Genomic DNA, 18,731 nt, shown 5'->3' with positions numbered 1-18,731 from the left:
CAACCCCAAGAACGCCTCCGGATGGTGGCTTGCGTCGATTCTTGGAGCTTCTTGTGCGGTAGATGATCAAGAACGCCAAGAAGGTGGTGCTTTCTTGAAATCTTGGTGGTTCTTGTGCGGTAGTTGATCAAGAACGCCAAGAGGGTGACGGTTTCTTGAAATCTTGGTGGTTCTTGTGCGGCAGTTGATCAAGAACGCCAAGAAGGTGGCGGTTTCTTAAAATCTTGGTGGTTCTTGTGCAGTAGTTGATCAAGAACGCCAAGAGGGTGGCGGTTTCTTGAAGAATAACCACCCAAGAACCCACGAGAAATGGCGGCTGCTTGATCTGTTGGAGGATTCTTGCAGGTAAGATGGTTGGATCTTGGCGGTTGATGTCGGCGGCACGTTCCCGGAGTGGTCTCGATAAGGAATGACTAACGACACCCCAACGTTGGCCCTTCTTGAATCCTCAAGACAACCTCGGAGTGGTCTCGACGAGGAAGCCTTAATGCTTCAAGAGGATGATTCTTGAATCTTTAACCCTCGGCCTCGGAGTAGTCTCGACGAGGACGGTTGAACACGATGTCACGGAGTAGTCTCGACGTGAAGGCGCGGGCTCTAATCCACGGAGTAGTCTCGACGTGGAGCAAGAATAGCCACTTCTCTCTACACTCTAATTCCTATCTACGCTAGATAGAACGATGAGACAACTTTCGAATTTTCTTCAACGATTGCCTGCTTTTACTTGGGCATGCTATCCCCTTATATAGTGAGGATAGGTGCCAAGTGAGGTCGTGGAGAGGATGAACCATCGCGAGACATGGTTCGGCCTCTCTTCAATGGTGACAAGCAAAAGGAAAAGCATAACATGGACGAGGCCCAAAACACCGGCCCAGTCCGTAAAATCCAAGAATGAAAATTACAACAAGACAAAGCAAATAAAATACGAAGATAGAGGATGCTTACGCAGAGTACTTAAAACCCTTGTAGCGAGCATCGGTGCGAGTAGCCCGGCGTGGTTGGACTCGTCCCGTCCTGGCGTTAGCTGGATGGTCCCCCATTAGAGGGTTAGGGAATAGTGCATGAACAAAGCTCATCCAGTTATCAAGGGCATAAGTGGATAGAATAATCTCGAGGGAAAACTATGGAGTGGAGGCATTTACATCGAGGAGAGTATCCTCACGGCCAATTGTAGGTGAGACAGGGTTCACCTTTAGGTAGAGAAGGACAACATCGTTGCCAAAACTTCAAGAGTCGAATGACCGATGAAGGTCCGCACAAATGCTGCAAGGATCAGAATTTCTAATAGTTTCTTTTTATATTGAATAAATTAGTCTCTTTGGCATGTATTCAGCATTAGTGTTAATCCTTTTGACGGCTCTCTGACATTCTTGATGATGCAAAAGCAATCATTAAGGGGTATTGGTGTGTTCCTGTTAAACTAAGTTGATCACGGAAAAAATTGAGAGTAGGTGCCAAAAATAATGAATATGTGATGGCGAGGACACTAACACTTCAGCACCAAACGCGCGTCACCACGGTCAATCAGAGTCCACGAGGACGCCAACACTTCAGCACCGAACGCGTCACCACGGTCAATCGGAGTCAACACGCCCGCTATGGACCACGGTCAACCGGAGTCAACCGAAGTAAACATGCCACAACCTTCGACAAGCATGTCTCCACCCACGCACGTCCCTATGCGCGTCATGACACGACGCTAGAGGCAGATCCACAACTGCCCTTTGGCGTGACACGGCGCACATCTTTATTTTCTCGTCATTTTCTCTTTCCTCCAAGGCCTATATATAGGCCATTGTTTTCAAGAAACATCAGGCAGTCATTATTTCAAGAATTGAGTTTTGTTAACTTCTTGGAGGACTGCCCAGCCTCCCATGTCCTCTTAACCCTAGCCTTCGCCGCCGCTGCCGCCGCTGCTGCCGCCCGCCTCACGACGCTGCCTGTAGCCCGCCAAGGGGACACCCAGGCGCCCGCGCGCGCGCCGCTGCGCGCGCCGCCGCCGCCCGCACGCACGCCGCCCGCGCGCCGCGCCGCGCGCGCCGCCCGCGCCGCCGCGCCAGGCAGCTCGCCAGGGCCGCTGAGGTCGCATTCCGGCTGCCCCTGTCCAGACGCCGTCGTCGCTTCAAGCAGCGCGCGCTGCGCGCGCTCGGGTGTTCGCCCACGCTTGACGTTGCGCCCACGACCACCGCACTCAACCATGGCCGTTCAATGCCCGGAACGTCCAGCCTCGTCCTCGTCCAGTGGGCCGCTCAACGCCCGGATTCACCCAGCCGTCACGATCAGAATTTCGCAACCTCTTCACGCACTACGGTGCCGAGGTACGCCTGAACTCTTTGGTGTCGAAGTGTTCCTCGTTCAGTGTTTTTCTGAGAAGTTTCCACCGCCGTCAGATTTAGATTTGGTTTGAGATTCTATCTCTTCTCTCCTCTTCTCGAGTATTCCCTTGCAACGTGAATTCGGGTATTGATTTCGGTGCTTAGCCATCATCGCGGTGGGGAAGACAGTACTCCGCCCTCGAAAAGGGTCGGAGCTGCACCACCAGATTTTCATCGGTTTTTAAATCCGAATTCGATCGTGAATTTCTGTGGACTGTTTTATCCCTACCTATAATCCGCCTATTACCCATATCTGTCGCCAACCCATCCATCCCCTCAGTCACCTTTTCCTTAGTTGTCCTACGTCAATATGTCTCATTAATTAGTTTTATCTTTGTTGTTACACAGTCGGATCATCATCTAGTCAAGATGGAAATCCAAGGAGTCCAGTTTTGACATGAATCATTTCTGATTTCGAATATTGATCGACAATTATAGGCCCTTGACTTTGTAAATTGTAGAACTTGCATAGGATAGCATGCTTAATTTCCAAAATTGACTTCAAACTATTTCATTTTTCTGTTTGAAATATAAAATGAAAAATAAAATAAAGGCTAGACTTCAGAGGGAACAAATTAAGAGTTAACAATTGTGATTGGTGTTAAGGATCTTAGCTTAATGGAATTTAAATATGTATTTAACCAAGCTCATAAATCTACCTAGAGTATAGGGGTGACCGTAAAGAAAACCCACACACTGTTTGGAGGAAAGCAACCATCTTGAATGGGATGAAAATGTTCAAAATAGAGCTCCAAAACAACGAATACAAAAGTAGAAGAAAAATTCACCAAAGGGACTAACAAACAAGAGGATCCTATGTTGTCCCAAACTCTTGTCCAACCCTCCAATTAGCTTAGCGTGAACCTCCAAGGTAAACACAAGGATTCTCTAAAAAATTCCCTCAAAAATTCCCAATAAAGATGATGCATGCAGCTCCTTTTGTATAGCTCATCGAAAGCTTCTAGAGACCTTCATTTCTAGAAGGTTTCCATATAATCAGTATGGCTGATCCTATAGCCATTAGTGTGGAGGTACTCAGGATAATTTGTGGGTGCACTTTAATAGAAATCGTTTGCTAAATTATTCTGTAAAAATCCCTGGACGGTATTATATCAGACTATCAATCATGTACATTCATGTCACATCTGTCTTACTAGTCGTAAGACGTAAGACACTAAATGTGTCATATCGACAAACAATTGCACTTTCATAATGGCCTACGAGATTCTAATCAAGGAATTATAAACAGTCTTAGTTTGGGTGTAACAACAAGTTCAGGAAGATGATTGGGTGATAAGATAGGATCATATACTCTTGTAATAAGAGGAGATTGCTAGAGAAAGATAATACAATGAAGTTTTTGGTCAAGGTAATATAATATAAGACAATAGTTATCTGATTATTTTTTAAAACACATTATAATTTATGGTTTGATAGTTGATCATACGCTAAGTTGTGTTAGGAGTCTTGGACTCCATGGGCTGGACAGTCAATATTATAATTAGGTTAATCAACCTGTCATTAATTAATATATATATAAAGAGAAACCTTGTTATTTTGGAACTCCAAGTTTAGTTATTGGGCCATTGGGGTCATTAACTAGCTAATACATGGTCCAAGAAGGTCACAAACAAAATGCTCTTTGGGACGTCAAAACATATTACTGAAGTGTTGGGTTTAAGCGAACTACCCACTAAGTATATATGGTACACCCCTAAGAACAATTCACCCAAGCCAGAATTGTTTGGGGCCCCCCCACTTCTTGTCCCTTATCACCATGGCTCCCATCAATTCAAGATGAGATTAAGACTACTTAATGAGGATTACAGAGCATTAATGAAGTTTCTCTAGATGAAGGAGGAGATATGACATGCCAGGGATTGTTTCAATAGATGAAGCTGGATTGGTCTGGATGCTACACACTTGAGCATTTCAATATGTTTTGCGAAGATGTAAGAAGTACATCGTCAAGCGTCAAGTAATATGGTCATTTGGTTTTGAATGGCAATTGCATTTCGTTCCATGTCTTCCGATACACGAATTACATTTGTTTCATTGAAGTCAATGCCATATCAACCAACAAAACTCACACAGGAGTTGGTGTACAATTAATTGGGTACAAGGATGACAAAGATAATTTTAGAAGAAAGCCTATAGTGTTCTTGTATCAATTTGATTTATTACAATATTAATCAGCATATGAAAAATTTTAAGGTTGCTTCACTGCTATGTAGCATACAAATTGTTGTAGTGACCTCTCATTTCACAAGATACTGACTCAAACAATGAGTCATTCCCATCTGATTTGCAATTTTTAAGACTTGTGATTTATTGAAGTGCATGCATGGAGAGATATCAGATTATTTAGAAGAAATCATTTATCAGTTGTGCCATGGCGGAAATATCAGCTCCCAAAGTGGTATAAATTGCAGCTATGTAAACTAGGCGCTTGGGGAACTGATGCATCTATTGCTCAGCTTCTATCTAAAGTCAAGAAATCAACCTTGGGCTTAAATGAATTTGTACGGAAATATAAAATGTCCTTTAATTTCGTATCTTATACTAAGTTTTGTTGAGTGTCTCGAATGAAAAACCTAATATGTATCAGACTAATCGAAAATATCTTATTTAATTTAGAAAGAGTGTATGGATGAAAGTCAATCAAACCCATAACACTAGTTGTAGAAGAACAACCTTATTCAATCCGATGATCAGTGTTCTCTGAAGAAACAATGACAATATAACAGGACTGCAAAAGGGAAAGATGGAAGTGAACTTGGAGGCATGTCTTTTATAAGCTTTTTCTACAAGATAATATGCTGCCCTCAGCTTCAACTCCTCATAAGCTTTAATCTATAAATCTTCTACAGCCGTCAAGTGGGAGGTGACCTTATGGCACGCCATGAAATTTCTGGAGACTCCCTTCCGTAAAAAGTTACACAACATTCTAGCAGGCTCGATAAGCTTCTAGACGACTCTGGAAGATTCTAGAAGAATGTAGAACCATCAATCTTCTAGAAGGCTGTAGAAGCTTGTAAAAGACTCTACAGAGTTGAGCAAGTCAACCATCAAGTTTGTTGAAACTAATAGAATTCCGTAATCCCCATACACTAACTTTCCAGTATCCCCTCTCTCCCATACACTGATATTGTTATTGAGGCCGAGCGAGAGACATCATTCAGTGTGGTTATTCTTCAGATTTCTGTTGGGTTACGTTCTCTGCGTGGTTGAATGGAAATCGCCAGAACATAAGTCTAAAGGGAGTCAAGGGTAATCTCTCATACAAGGTAGGAAAAGGAAAAGAAGTTTCTAGCGTCATGTCGTACAAGTCAAGCACGATGTAAGACGGGTCTGGGCTGGCTCAAAAATTTCAAGGAAAAAATAATACATGTTTAATATGATGAGAAGTCGATAACGGTCCTCAGAGAAAAATGCAAACTTAATGAATGGTCAAATAATAATGTCAGTAAATTATGGTCATTTTACTAAACTGTCAGCGTATTGAATGGAAACCAATTCGCTGAAATCAAAGGGGCTCGGAGAATGGACACTCAGCGACAGAAGACAAATCTAGATTTCTATTCAACCTCTTATTCAAAGGTTGAATTTGTGAATTTTTTGTTCGTACAAGCAAAGGCCGGGTCTAGCATAGCTGCCAAAGTTTCTTACTTTCGTTTCTTCGTGGTAAAAAATAGTACAAGACGTCTTACATAACAAAACTTTTGATGATTCTGTGGTACAAGTAAAGCACGAATTATGACGCGCCGCCGTAGTCCAAGAAATATTTGTCGCCTCGAGTAACGAATTAAGAACTTTGAAGAACAAACGATAGCTGGTCAGTACCATGTAAAGTCATCAACGCTCGTCAGGGAAATATGCAAACACAACGTATGGTCAAACGATACGGCCGGTAAATTCTGGCCAATCTGTTAGACGGTCAGCGTTCTGAATGGAAACCAATGCGCCGATATCGAACAACAAATTCGTTGAATGGAAATTCAGCCACAGATGCTAGACCAAAACGTCTTGCTCATAGGTTGAATTTGTGGATTTCTCGTTCGTGCAAGCCAAAGACTGGTCAAGTATAGCTGCCAAAGTTGGTAGCCTCGTTTTGTACTCGTTAAATTTTTGACGAGTCAATCCTCGGATTTGAGAACGCTGTTCTCGCTATATATAGGCCCGCTCCTTGTAGGTTTGGCATCATTGATCCATTTCCGTAAAACAACTGCTCGAAGTCCTCTCTGCAAAACCAATATGTCGAGTTGTACAGGTATGGCGGAATCTGGTTCCCTGATTCTATAGTGTCATCAGAAGTGCGATGTTCTTTCTTAGTTCTGTCTTCATTATAACGCGTCTTTTGATTTCCTTTATCGGAGATGCCATGCGATGAGTTTTCTTACCTGAGAACTGGTTCACAGGGAAGCAAGAGTGGCCGGAGCTGGTGAGAGCTCATGGCAGAATCGCAGTTACTGTTATCGAGAGACAGAACCGTCGTGTTCAGGCTATTCTCATCAACGAAAGGGACAGTAGAATCATGGACTTCCGATGCGACCGTGTATTTGTATGGATTAACGATCGCGGTATCGTGGTCAGAACTCCGTCAGTCGGATAGAGATCTATCTCAGAGATGGTGGGCCGACGAGAAATAGTACTGTTGATTGGTGTTTTCTACGATGTGTTCTCGATGACAGTTATCTCATGAAATAAAGACATTACGATGCAATATCTATTTGAACTTTAAAAAAACAGTGAGGATTCGTAATCATTAGAAGCTTATGGTCTTTACTTTTATGTTTGCATAATACATGTAGGACGGTGTTTTGTTATTTTTTTGGTAGACCGTCCTTTAAAGACGCTTTGGTGCTATCGCCAGAGTGGTGCTATGCGAATGCTGCCGAGATAAGTGCGGACTTCAGCGGATACTTGAGTAGAATCATAAGATTATGAAACTTGTTGGATCTCTTTTTTCCTATTATCATGATTATTAGATATTATAACAAGAAAGAAAGGGATGTAAAAGCATATCACGCTAATAGTCCTGCAAAAATCTTTAATAAAGATCGGAGGGAAGTTGATAAAGAGATGATGACTGGATATATGAAAAAAACAAATAGCTGCCTCCGATGAGAAATTTTTGGAACTAAAACATGCAAAATTTGTCTGGTCAGCTCGCTGGACAATTATACAAAATGAAGTTTTGTACAAAATGAAGTTTTGGACGGAATTAAAATACACTGATGAAGTTATTCAAAATATGTTTCCTTTGTGTCAGGATGGTTAAAAAACTTTTTTAAAAAAATATTTTTTGCTAGAACAGTATAGAACTATTGCCCCATATATACCGTTTCCTGATGGTACGAATTAGATCAGCTGATAAGTCAAATATGTTATTTTCATTTTAACTGTTTAATAAAGGAGAGAATATAAGTGACGTCTTGTACATGATAACAAATTTAGACATCATTTGGATTTCCTTTGTGTTCTTAAAAAACTTATATATTCAATATGTAGACAGGATTTACCGGCTCAGTAAATAGAATACTGAAATTTTTGCTGAATTTGGATCTTTCTACGTGCTGTGTGTTTGATACTAAATTTGTTTTATACCTTGGTCCAATGGTTCTTAATTTTACAGTACAATAGTTTTTATGCTTTCAGTCGAATAGTTCTTATGTTTTCATTCTCTGGTAAGCAGCTACCAACTAAAATACCCAGCACTGGCACGCACTGATACTTTCCTGTGATTAATGTATGCGTGAGTCCTTTACAATGTTCTGATATTGAGTAAGTAATCTCAAATTATCATACTATGGAGATAAGAATGAAAAAAATGTATAAATTTCAAGAAAGTTATGCTCCTAAAACTAACCAGTCATATTTCACTGAATACAATAGAATCTATAAATATTGAAATCAGCAAATGTTGGTTCGTTACAATTTATTGATATAAAAAAAAGTTAATAATGATATTTCCGATACGCTAGTTACTTGACTCTTTGTCTCCGTAGGCCATTTTTCATGGCCGACAAATCTTAGTAGACCTATCTTCAATATATATAGAGTTGCGTTGGAAGCATAAGAGTCAAAATGGTCCCGCTCCACTGCTCCACTATTTATGCTGATGCTTCGTCTTTCTAGAAGAAACTAATCGAGTTATAATATTTGGTTTGTACCCATTCCCCACCCAGATAAGAATTAGATGTTGACTGGGCATCAGCTAAGAAGAACACAGTCATTTCTACACAAGTTACAACAGTTTATTCTACAAGTACACCAAAAAACTAGATTATAAAATAGATTTTAAGAATATTCTAAAATTGATAAACGTTTTTAAGTATCATCTGTGTAAATTTTGAATAATCCCAATTCCCAACTCATCTCGATTAAGTAGCTTGAGAATTTTTATCCAAACAGATATGTTTCTATCTTTTGAAATACGAAAATGATCAAACTTATTTATCATCTCCAAAAGGTTTTGAAAAACTTGTCCTTGAAAAGGAGTTAGACTACTATTAAACTAAAAGATAATATTGTACGCCTTAACTCATTTAAATAAGCAAACTTTGACCACATAGTGAAACTCGCGTAAATACACCAAAAACATTTATAAAATCATAAACATCCCTGTAATAATTATTTGTGTTACTATTTGTATTATAAACAATACAATTCCATAAAAGGAGCCAGGTGGTGTCGAGTCTTGGAATTCTCAAAACTCTTTAGAGTCCGATGTTATTTCTGAGGGCCGACCTGACTACTGTATATCTCTGAGGAGTTGGGAACTCGGTTATCAAGTACTTCCACCGTGCTGGTAAACGTTGCTTGACTTGGGGTCAAATATTCAGGCCGACACACGATTAAAACGTAATTTAGGCCCCGCAAGAAACAGCTAGATCAGTTTTTCTAGCGAGGCCGAAAGGTTAGTTGACGCTAGGTCCGACGCGTGTAGTCTGGTTCCCCAATTAAAGCTTCCTTGTACGGCTCATTCTGTGCTTCTTCACCCAATTCAAGACCGAAAAGGAAAGATGCGCAGACCAAGAAAAAGAGAAAGTGAGAGACGGAGAAGGGGAGGGAGAGAAAACAAGAGAACGAAGGGAGAGAGGGACTGAGGGAGAAAGAGAGGGAGACAGAGGGAGAGGTATAAAGAGAGAAAGAGAGAGAAAAGAGTGGGAGCGTAAGAGAGATGAGAGAGACAGGCAGAGAGGCAAAGGGTGAGAGAAGAAAGGGACAGAGAAAGAGAGGAGAGCGCGAGAGGAAGGGGAGAGGGGAACAGAGAGGGAACGAAAATGGCAGGAAAGGGAGAGAGGGAAGGAGATAGAAAAGGAGCGGGAGAAAGAGGAGAGAGAGAGGGAGCGCGAGAAAGAAGGAGGGGCGAGAGAGAGATAGAGACTAGGAGAGGATGAGGGTGCGGGAGAGGGAGAGGGAGAGGGAGAGATAGAGAGAGGTAGAGGGAGAGAGAGGGAACAGAGAGAGATCGTTAGTGACATAGAGAGGAGTGGAAGAGACCCAGCGAGAGAAGGGAGGACGTGAGAGGGGAAGGGAGAGAGAGAGGGAGAGGGAGAGGGAAAGAGAAAGCGGGAGGGATAAAAAACGAGAGTGAGAGTGAGAGTGCCATAAAGGGAGAGAGCGAGAGAGAGAGTGGTAGCGAGAGGGAGAGCGACAAAGAGAGTGAGAGAGAGGGAACGAAAGTGAGTGAGCGAGCGAGGGAGGGCGCTAAAGAGAATCAGAAAAAGATAACCAGAATGAGTTAGAGAGGGGGAGCATGACAAGGATTGAGTGAGAGAGAGCGAAAACGATAAAGAGAAAGAGAAAGGGAAAGGGAGAGATAACAAGAGCGTGAAGAAACGAGAAAATTAGAGGGAGATAAAAAATAGTGGGTGAGACAGGGAGAATGAGAAAAAAGATAAGGGGAGAGAGATGAACAGACCGAAAAAGCGAAAAAGAAAATTAGAGGGAATGAAAAAGCGAAAAAGCGAAAAAGCGAAAAAATTAGACCAAAAAAACGAGAAAATTAGAGGGAGTTCTCATGGTGTGTGAGAGAGAACGAAAAAGCGAGAGAGGGAGAGCGATAAAGAAAATTAGAGGGAGATAAAAATAGTGGGTGAGACAGGGAGAATGAGAAAAAAGATAAGGGGAGAGAGATAAACAGACCGAGAGAGAGATCACAAGAGTGAGTGAAGAGGGAAATAATAAAAAGAAACAGGGAGAGAGCTAAAATAAAAAGAGAGGGAGAAAGATAAGGAGAATGAGAGCGATATCAGAACAGAGTGACACGTAGAGTAAGAAGGGATGAACGGAACAGAGATAAAAAAAAAGAGAGAGATAACAATAGTGGTTGAGAGAGAGAGAGAGATGGAATGGAAAAGAAACGAGAGAGAGGCAACGACATAGAGGAGAAAGAGAGAGAGAACGCGAGAGAGAGAGAAAGGGGTGGGGAGAGAGAGAGAGAGAGAGAAAATGTGATAGTGAAAAGTGAAAGATAGGAGAGAGAGAGATAGATAGATGGAGAGAGAAAGAGAGATAGCGAAAGAGCGAGAGAGAGAGGGAGAAATTTACAAATAGCTTTCTATTTACGCTGAATAAGCCAGTCTCTTTGGCATGTATTTGGCGTTACACTCTTTGAAGGCTCTCCGACTTTCTCGATGAAGCAAGTTAAACAATTGTGCCTAGCGGTGTATTACAGTTACATGAAACTGCTCGCGGAAAATAATTTAAAGCAGACGGGAAAACCGGGGAATTTAAATAAATCTTAGACAACCATGTTTGGGCTGATCTTTGGATTTGATCTAAGCCCTTAAGTAATAACTACTTAAGCGTTGAAAAAAATGATGTTGAGGTCTTTTGGAATATTACAGTGAAACATAAAAACTCAATGAAATGTTAGTAAAAACCTCGTCGCCTAGAATATAGTCTTGTTGGTGTTCATCGTCGCTGGTTAGAGATAGATCTATGGCCGGAACTAGTAGAAACACGGGAGACTTAAATGATTATGTTTTGAAAAGTGGAACGGCGAATGTCGATAAGGCCAATCTGGTCCCGCGATGCCGTGTAGTACAGAACTTGCGTGGAATAGGCCGCTCTATGTATACTTTATGAATCTTTAGAACACCAGATGCGTCTAAACTGCTTCATTTATCTGGGTGAAATATGGCATTCAAATGGAAGGGAAGGCCAGGCAACAGAGGAACCAAATAAAGAGTTCGCAACTGTGTTTGGAGTGTTCGTTGGGAATCTCGTCGAACAGCCAAATTAGTGTGTAAAATATGACGGTTAGCGTCTCCGCGACTTTTATTCCGTTTCTCTGTCAAGTCTTGAAACAACTGGAAGGGCTTAAATCTCAACACTTAGGCGTCCTAGGCATCCCCCGAAAGGGAAAATATTATTGTTTGCTGTGTAGTACGCAGCAAACAATTTTCACTGTGGCTTTGGTTCAAGATGCCGTTAAGGAATGTTCTTTTTATTGCTGAACGAGAATCGTGAGAACATAAATAAAAGGGAACCCAGGAGAATATCGTAAGACAAAAACTCATACCAGACGTCTAAAAAAACTGAAAAAATCAAGGTTCTGTGCTACAAGTAAAGCACGATGAATGACGGGCCACCGTAGGCAAAGAAGTAAATGTGTTCTAGAGTAACCATTTAAGAATTTCGAGGAACAAACGATAACTAGTGAACGCCATGAGAACTCGTCAACGGTTTTCGGAAAAAAATCAGAACTTAATGAATGGACGAAAATAATGCCAGTAAATTCTGGTCAATCTATTAGACGGTCAGCGTTCTGAATGGAAACCAATGCGCCGATATCAAACAACAAGTTCGTTGAATGGAAATTCAGCCACAGATGCTAGACCAAAACGTCTTGCTCAAAGGCTGAATTTGTGGATTTCTCGTTCGTCCAAGCCAAAGACTGGTCAAGTATAGCTGCCGAAGTTGGTAGCCTCGCTTTGTACCCGTAAAATTTTTGACGAGTCAATCCTCGGATTTGAGAACGCTGTTCTCGCTATATATAGGCCCGCTCCTTGTAGGTTTGGCATCATTGATCCATTTCCGTAAAACAACTGCTCGAAGTCCTCTGCAAAACCAATATGTCGAGTTGTACAGGTATGGCAAAATCTGGTTCCCCTGATTCTATAGTGTCATCAGAAGTGCGATGTTCTTTCTTAGTTCTGTCTTCATTATAACGCGTCTTTTGATTTCCTTTATCGGAGATGCCATGCGATGAGTTTTCTTACCTGAGAACTGGTTCACAGGGAAGCAAGAGTGGCCGGAGCTGGTGAGAGCTCATGGCAGAATCGCAGTTATTGTTATCGAGAGACAGAACCGTCGTGTTCAGGCTATTCTCATCAATGAAAGGGACAGTAGAATCATGGACTTCCGATGCGACCGTGTATTTGTATGGATTAACGATCGCGGCATCGTGGTCAGAACTCCGTCAGTCGGATAGAGATCTATCTCAGAGATGGTGGGGAGACGAGAAATAGTACTGTTGATTGGTGTTTTCTACGATGTGTTCTCGATGACAGTTATCTCATGAAATAAAGACATTACGATGAAATATCTATTTGAACTTTAAAAACAGTGAGGATTCGTAATCATTAGCAGCTTATGGTCTCTTTCCAATCTATATTATGCACTTGTCTTTACTTTTATTTCTGCATAGTACACGTAGGACGCTGTTTTCCTTTTTTTTTTTGCTAGACCGTCCTTTAAAGGCGAATGCTGCAGAGATAAGTACGAACTTTAGCGGATGCTTGAGTAGCATCATAAGATTAAGAAATTTGTTGCATCTCTTTTTTCCTACTATCATGATCATTGGATATTATAGCAAGAAAGAAAGGGATGTAAAAACATATCATGGTAACCTCTGAGAAGAGCGCCAATATTCCTGCGAAAAAATCTACAATTAAGTTCGGAGGGGAGTTTGTTAGATCCGCAGGAGTCTTGCATCGATTCTCAAGGATGATGAAGATCGTACATGAATGTAAATCAATGTAAAACATAACTCGATCCATCGCGTCTTCTCTAGTTGAATAGAACAAGCTTGAGGGGAGGCCTTTTGGATCAAAAATTTTGCTATCATTACTAAGACATTTCAACCAATCTCGTCCATCACAAACTGGCACAGAACCATGGGGCTTTTGTTACAGTAATTGTAACTAAACCCAAACAATGATCACATACACTAATTCAATGAATGACATAGATCATGTGTGGATGTGTAGCATGGAAATTACACAACAAGTGATTCATACGTGTACATTCCCAACTTAGTCCTCCAGATTCTGAGTGGAGATCAACTGAAGTTTGTTCAGACATACTTAAATTTAGGAGATTACTCAAGCATGAAAAGAAACTCCATAGTGTGTCTATTACTGAGTGAACATCAAAATACAAACTCCCACTGAATTACATATCCTCATGAGGTATTAAACCCATATGAGCAGCATGCTCATGAAAGACCTTTGGCGGCAGTCCTTTTGTAAGTGGATCCGCTACCATGGAGTTTGTCCCAATATGCTCAATAGACAACTGCCCTGTCTGAACTTTTTCTTTCACAACTAGGAACTTTATGTCAATGTGCTTTGACTTTGTTAAGCTCCTGTTGTTATTGGCAAACATAACGGCTGACTGATTATCACAATAGAGCTTCAGCGGCCTTTCAATGCCATCAACGATTCTCAAGGTTGTGACAAAATTCTTCAGCCAATTGCCTTGATTTGATGCTTCATAGCATGCTATATATTCTGCTGCCATAGTAGAAGATGCTATCAATGCTTGTTTCGCACTTCTCCAAGATATAGCTCCTCCTGCTAATAGAAAAATATAGCCTGAAGTAGACTTTCTGCTATCAACGCATCCAGCAAAATCAGAATCAGAATACCCAACGATCTCCAATTGATCTGACTTCTTGTATGTGAGCATATATCCTTTGTTCTCTGAAGGTATCGCATGACTCTCTTGGTTGCTTTCCAATGATCCATACCTGGATTACTCAAATATCGGCCAAGTACACCAACAATATGAGCAATATCTGGGCGTGTACAAACTTGTGCATACATAAGACTCCCCACAGCTGATGCATAAGGAACCTTTTGCATTTCCTGGCTTTCAAAATTGTTCTTCAGACACTGGTCAAGACTGAACTTGTCTCCTTTAGAAATAGGAGTGTCTAGATGTTTACAATCTTCCAAGCCATATCGTTTAAGGATTTTTTCAATATATCCCTTTTGAGACATACCTAAGATATTTTGAGAGCGATCACGATATATCTGAATGCCCAATACATATGAGGCTTCACCGAGATCCTTCATCTCAAAATGACTCGACAGAAACTTCTTCGTGTCATGAAGTAGGTTTGTATCGTTTTGTGGCAAGTAATATGTCATCGACATATAGGACGAGAAATATGTATTTACTCCCACTAAACTTATGGTACACACATTCATCTGCTAAATTTGGCTCAAAACCGAAAGAGACAATAATTCGATGAAACTTTTGGTACCATTGACGAGAAGCTTGGTTTAGACCATAGATGGACTTCTTTAATTTGCATACCATTGACTGTGGATCTCCGATCTCAAACTTTTCTGGTTGAACCATATATATGGTCTCATTAATGTCTCCGTTAAGAAACGCAGTCTTGACATCCATCTGGTGTAGTTCAACATTAAAATGCGCTACAAGTGCCATTATAATTCTAAAGGAGTCTTTCGATGAAACTGGAGAGAAAGTCTCATTATAATCTATGCCTTCTCGTTGAGTAAAACCTTTGGCAACAAGACATGATTTATATCTATCCATATTACCCTTTGAATCCCTTTTGGTTTTAAATATCCATTTGCAGCCAATGGGCTTCTTACCTTCGGGTAATGGGACAAGATCCCAAACATCATTGTCAACCATAGATTTTATTTCTTTGTTCATGGCATCTATCCACCTTTGCGAGTTAAAATTCTGCTTGGCCTGTTTTATATTAAGAGGATCATCTTCCATGATCTCAAAATCAGCCTCGTGTTCCTAGAGAAAAACAATATAGTCATCCGGAATTGCAGATTTTCTTTCTCTAGTGGATCTCCTTAAGGGCACTTGTATTTGAGGTTGTGATGTTTGTTTAACTAGAATAGAGGAGCATGAAGCATTATCTTGAATTAGTGGTGCCTTTGTTGGTGGGCCAAGTGTGATTAATTCATCTTATTGGTCATCAACAATAACTAAAGGGGCATCCTCTAATTCTTCCGTAAAGACAATGTCATGAACTTTATCTCCCCCTGCAAACTCAACATCCTCTAGAGGAAAAAAGAGAGGCGGGTAAGGATCGCCGGGTGCCAAATGCCGCGACCCTAGTGCTAGAGGGGGGATTTCTTAATCAAATACTCCCAAGAAGAACTGCACGAGTGTGCGCCGTCGAGTGTGAGCGTCCAAATAGCACGATCGGGAGTGGACCCGATTAAAGTGTTCTGGACATGGGGTAACATGGCGGATGGGAGACCATGTTGCTCCCATAGGTGTGGCGTGTTGCCCATAAGCAGCGCGACACTGTGAGTCGCACTTGATGAGGTACAAAGCGGGGATGGCGAGTGAAAGGCTCGTTTGCGTGCCAAGTATCAAACCAGGCGCTAATCGTACCTCAACCTATATGCCAACATGTGACTTGGGTGATCTCAAGCCATGGTCGCTGCTGTGTCTGCCATCTCTGATGGCCCCAGATATCCATCTCTCGACATGCCCACTCACCGTACTTGGCGGAAATAAAACTTCCCATTGGGGAGTGTGTGGTGCACATGCGCCATACGAGTTTCTTTTGAAGGATGTCCTGGACGTCTGAGAGGCGTCTGATCCCTTAACCCCCCTCGATTGTCGGCCAACATGCTTTCTCTCAAGAGACCCAATGATGGCGGCGCTCGCCCTCGAGGTGACCAGACCATAAGAAACGTATGCATAGTTGTTCCACTGAGCTGAGGACTGTGAGAGATAGTGAGTGGACCGCAAGGGTATGCAATGGGATACTCATGAGGGCATATCGAATAAGTTGGATGCATCCTCTAGGAGAGAGAAAATAGAGTTTCCATCCCTCAAGTTCTTTCTCAATTTGGCTCGAAGGGCATCAAAGTCATGATGCCTAGCGCATCCAAGAAAGATAGGACATCCAAGATAGTCGAAAGGGAGGCATCCTCGTGAATAAAGGGTAGAGTGTTGGATTATCTGAGAGCACTTTGTAGTGGTGGAAGGACCAACTATAAAGCTAATCTTTGAGGCATTGACAAGCTGGCCCGAGGCTTGCTCGTACGTAGTGAAGACGCTCATAAATTCCTTAATAGAATTTTTGAATCCATTAAGGAAAAGGATGGCATCATCCGCAAAGAGTGAGTACGAGAGGATCAGGCATCCCCTTTTCATAAAATATGGTTGGATTAGGCCACGATCGATCGTAAGTGTGAGCGATCGACTGAAGACCTCCTCCATCAATATAAAAAAGGTGGGTGAGATAGGATCACCTTGCCGTAGACCTCTCGTGGCCGTGAAGAAGCCAATAGAATTTCCATCCATCAAGAGAGAGAAATGATTCTTTCGATTGCAGGAATCGACTAGATCAATGAACCCAAAGCGACGTAACACTTGGGTAAGAAAATTTCACTCAACTCAATCGAAGGCCATCTCCATATCTAGTCTGATGATGACATTTGAGCCCCGAATATGAGCGTCTAGTGGTTGGGCTAGCTCGTGAACTAGCATGATATTGTCATGGATCTATCGACCCTTGACAAAACCACACTGTTCAGGCGAGATAAGTCTATCAAGAAAGTGCCCTAGTTGATTTGTAATGATCTTGGATGCAACTTTGTAGCATACATTACAAAGACTAATGGGGCGAAAGTTTCAAAAGGAAATTGGAGCGTCAACTTCTGGAATGAGCGCTAGAAAAGTGGATTTCCAACTTTGCGGGAAGACTTTGTGTGTGAACACCTCTTTGATAGCCAACACCAAGTCAGTGCCAACAATATCCGAGCATGCAGTGTAGAATTCTGCGAAAAATCCATCCGGTCCTAGGGCCTTGTTCCTACCCAAGGAAAAAATGACCTCTTTAATCTTTGCTCTGGTAGGAAGGGCTGTGAGAAGTACACTATCTTGGTCGGTCACCAAGTGAGGGATAGAGGCAAGGATGTCCTCACTCAGAATAGTTGGTTGTGAGGAGAGGAGCGAGTGATAAATCTCCACTCCTACAGTTGCTAGTTGGGCGGGTCCTGACTATACGTCTTTAAAAGTGTCGTATAATTAGGACGTGCTCTATGACGGATCGAAGCGTGAAATAAACATGTGTTTCTATCACCTTCTCATAGCCATTGGACACCCAACTTTTGGAGATAGAAAATTTCCTAGCGCCGCATAGCGTCCTCAAGCTGCTCTCTAAGGTGAAGTTGGCGCTCGCCCTCATCGTCTGTCCAACCATCTTGCAACTATCGCTCAATAGCAGCTAGTTCCCACTTGACTGCTTTGACCGGTGCGTGTATGTCTCCAAAGACATGTCGATTCCACCATTTAAGGTGGAACTTGAGATTCCTCAGTCTGTAACTAAGGTTCTCCATGGGTGATGTAGAGATCATTCTATGCCAATGGCTTCGTACATAACAATGGAAGTCGGTGTGCTCTAACCACGTGGCTTGGAATCAGAATGGAGGGTGGCGGACTTGATTGCTGGAGTATAGGAGAAGGAGGATCGGCGAGTGGTCCGAGTAATATCGCGGTAGGATCTCAATCGTTATTGTACAATGCATCAGTTCGGTTCTATTGGTAAAACAACGATCGAGCCATTCGTACATACGCGCATCCGCCTGACACTCATTACACCAGGTCCACTCCTCACCTATGGTAGGCGGCTCCACTAGTGATGCCTGATGGATAAATTCGTTAAACGTTTGCATAGATCGTGATAGAGGTGGGCGGCCCCCCTAGCGCTCTCTAACTGCCCGTATGCAGTTAAAAATCCCAACTATAAACCAAGGGAGATCAACAAGCCGTGAGTGGGAATGGGCATGTAAGGCAAGTTCCTCCCAAAGGGCCTCCTACTCTAGTTGTCTATTCGGGGAGTACGATACGTCAAAAGTGACGTACCGGGTCCCTTCAGCCAATAGCACCAACAAATAATCTCGCTTCCAAAGAAGCCAGAGCTTATTCGAGGAATGACAATAAACATGATCCATTCCGAGTTTCCTGGCTCTAGAGTGGGAATGATCTGATGTTGTCATCGGTTTGATAAGCCCAACTATCCCTAAGTTGTGCTTTTTTATTAGTGAGAGGAGATGTGACTGGGTTAGAGGGTTACCAAACCCTCTACAATTCCAAACAAGACTTATAATC

At 42.1% G+C, this 18,731-nt stretch overlaps 2 long non-coding RNA genes across 2 annotated transcripts; both read left to right on the top strand.

Annotated features, from left to right (window-relative positions):
- The first annotated feature begins 5,260 nt into the window (after positions 1-5,260).
- LOC144702614 (uncharacterized) lies at positions 5,261-7,212 on the top strand. The gene is made up of 2 exons (XR_013581282.1): positions 5,261-6,645; positions 6,794-7,212. It is a non-coding gene; the product is annotated as an uncharacterized LOC144702614 (long non-coding RNA).
- A 5,230-nt stretch (positions 7,213-12,442) lies between these two features.
- LOC144702613 (uncharacterized) lies at positions 12,443-12,930 on the top strand. The gene is made up of 2 exons (XR_013581281.1): positions 12,443-12,476; positions 12,626-12,930. It is a non-coding gene; the product is annotated as an uncharacterized LOC144702613 (long non-coding RNA).
- The last annotated feature ends 5,801 nt before the right edge of the window (positions 12,931-18,731 follow it).

This window comes from Wolffia australiana, chromosome 4, assembly GCF_029677425.1.
Source record: "Wolffia australiana isolate 7733 chromosome 4, ASM2967742v1".
Classification (NCBI taxonomy): domain Eukaryota; kingdom Viridiplantae; phylum Streptophyta; class Magnoliopsida; order Alismatales; family Araceae; genus Wolffia; species Wolffia australiana.
Note: the sequence above shows the minus strand (reverse complement) of the source record. Positions and strands in the feature narration are given on the sequence as shown.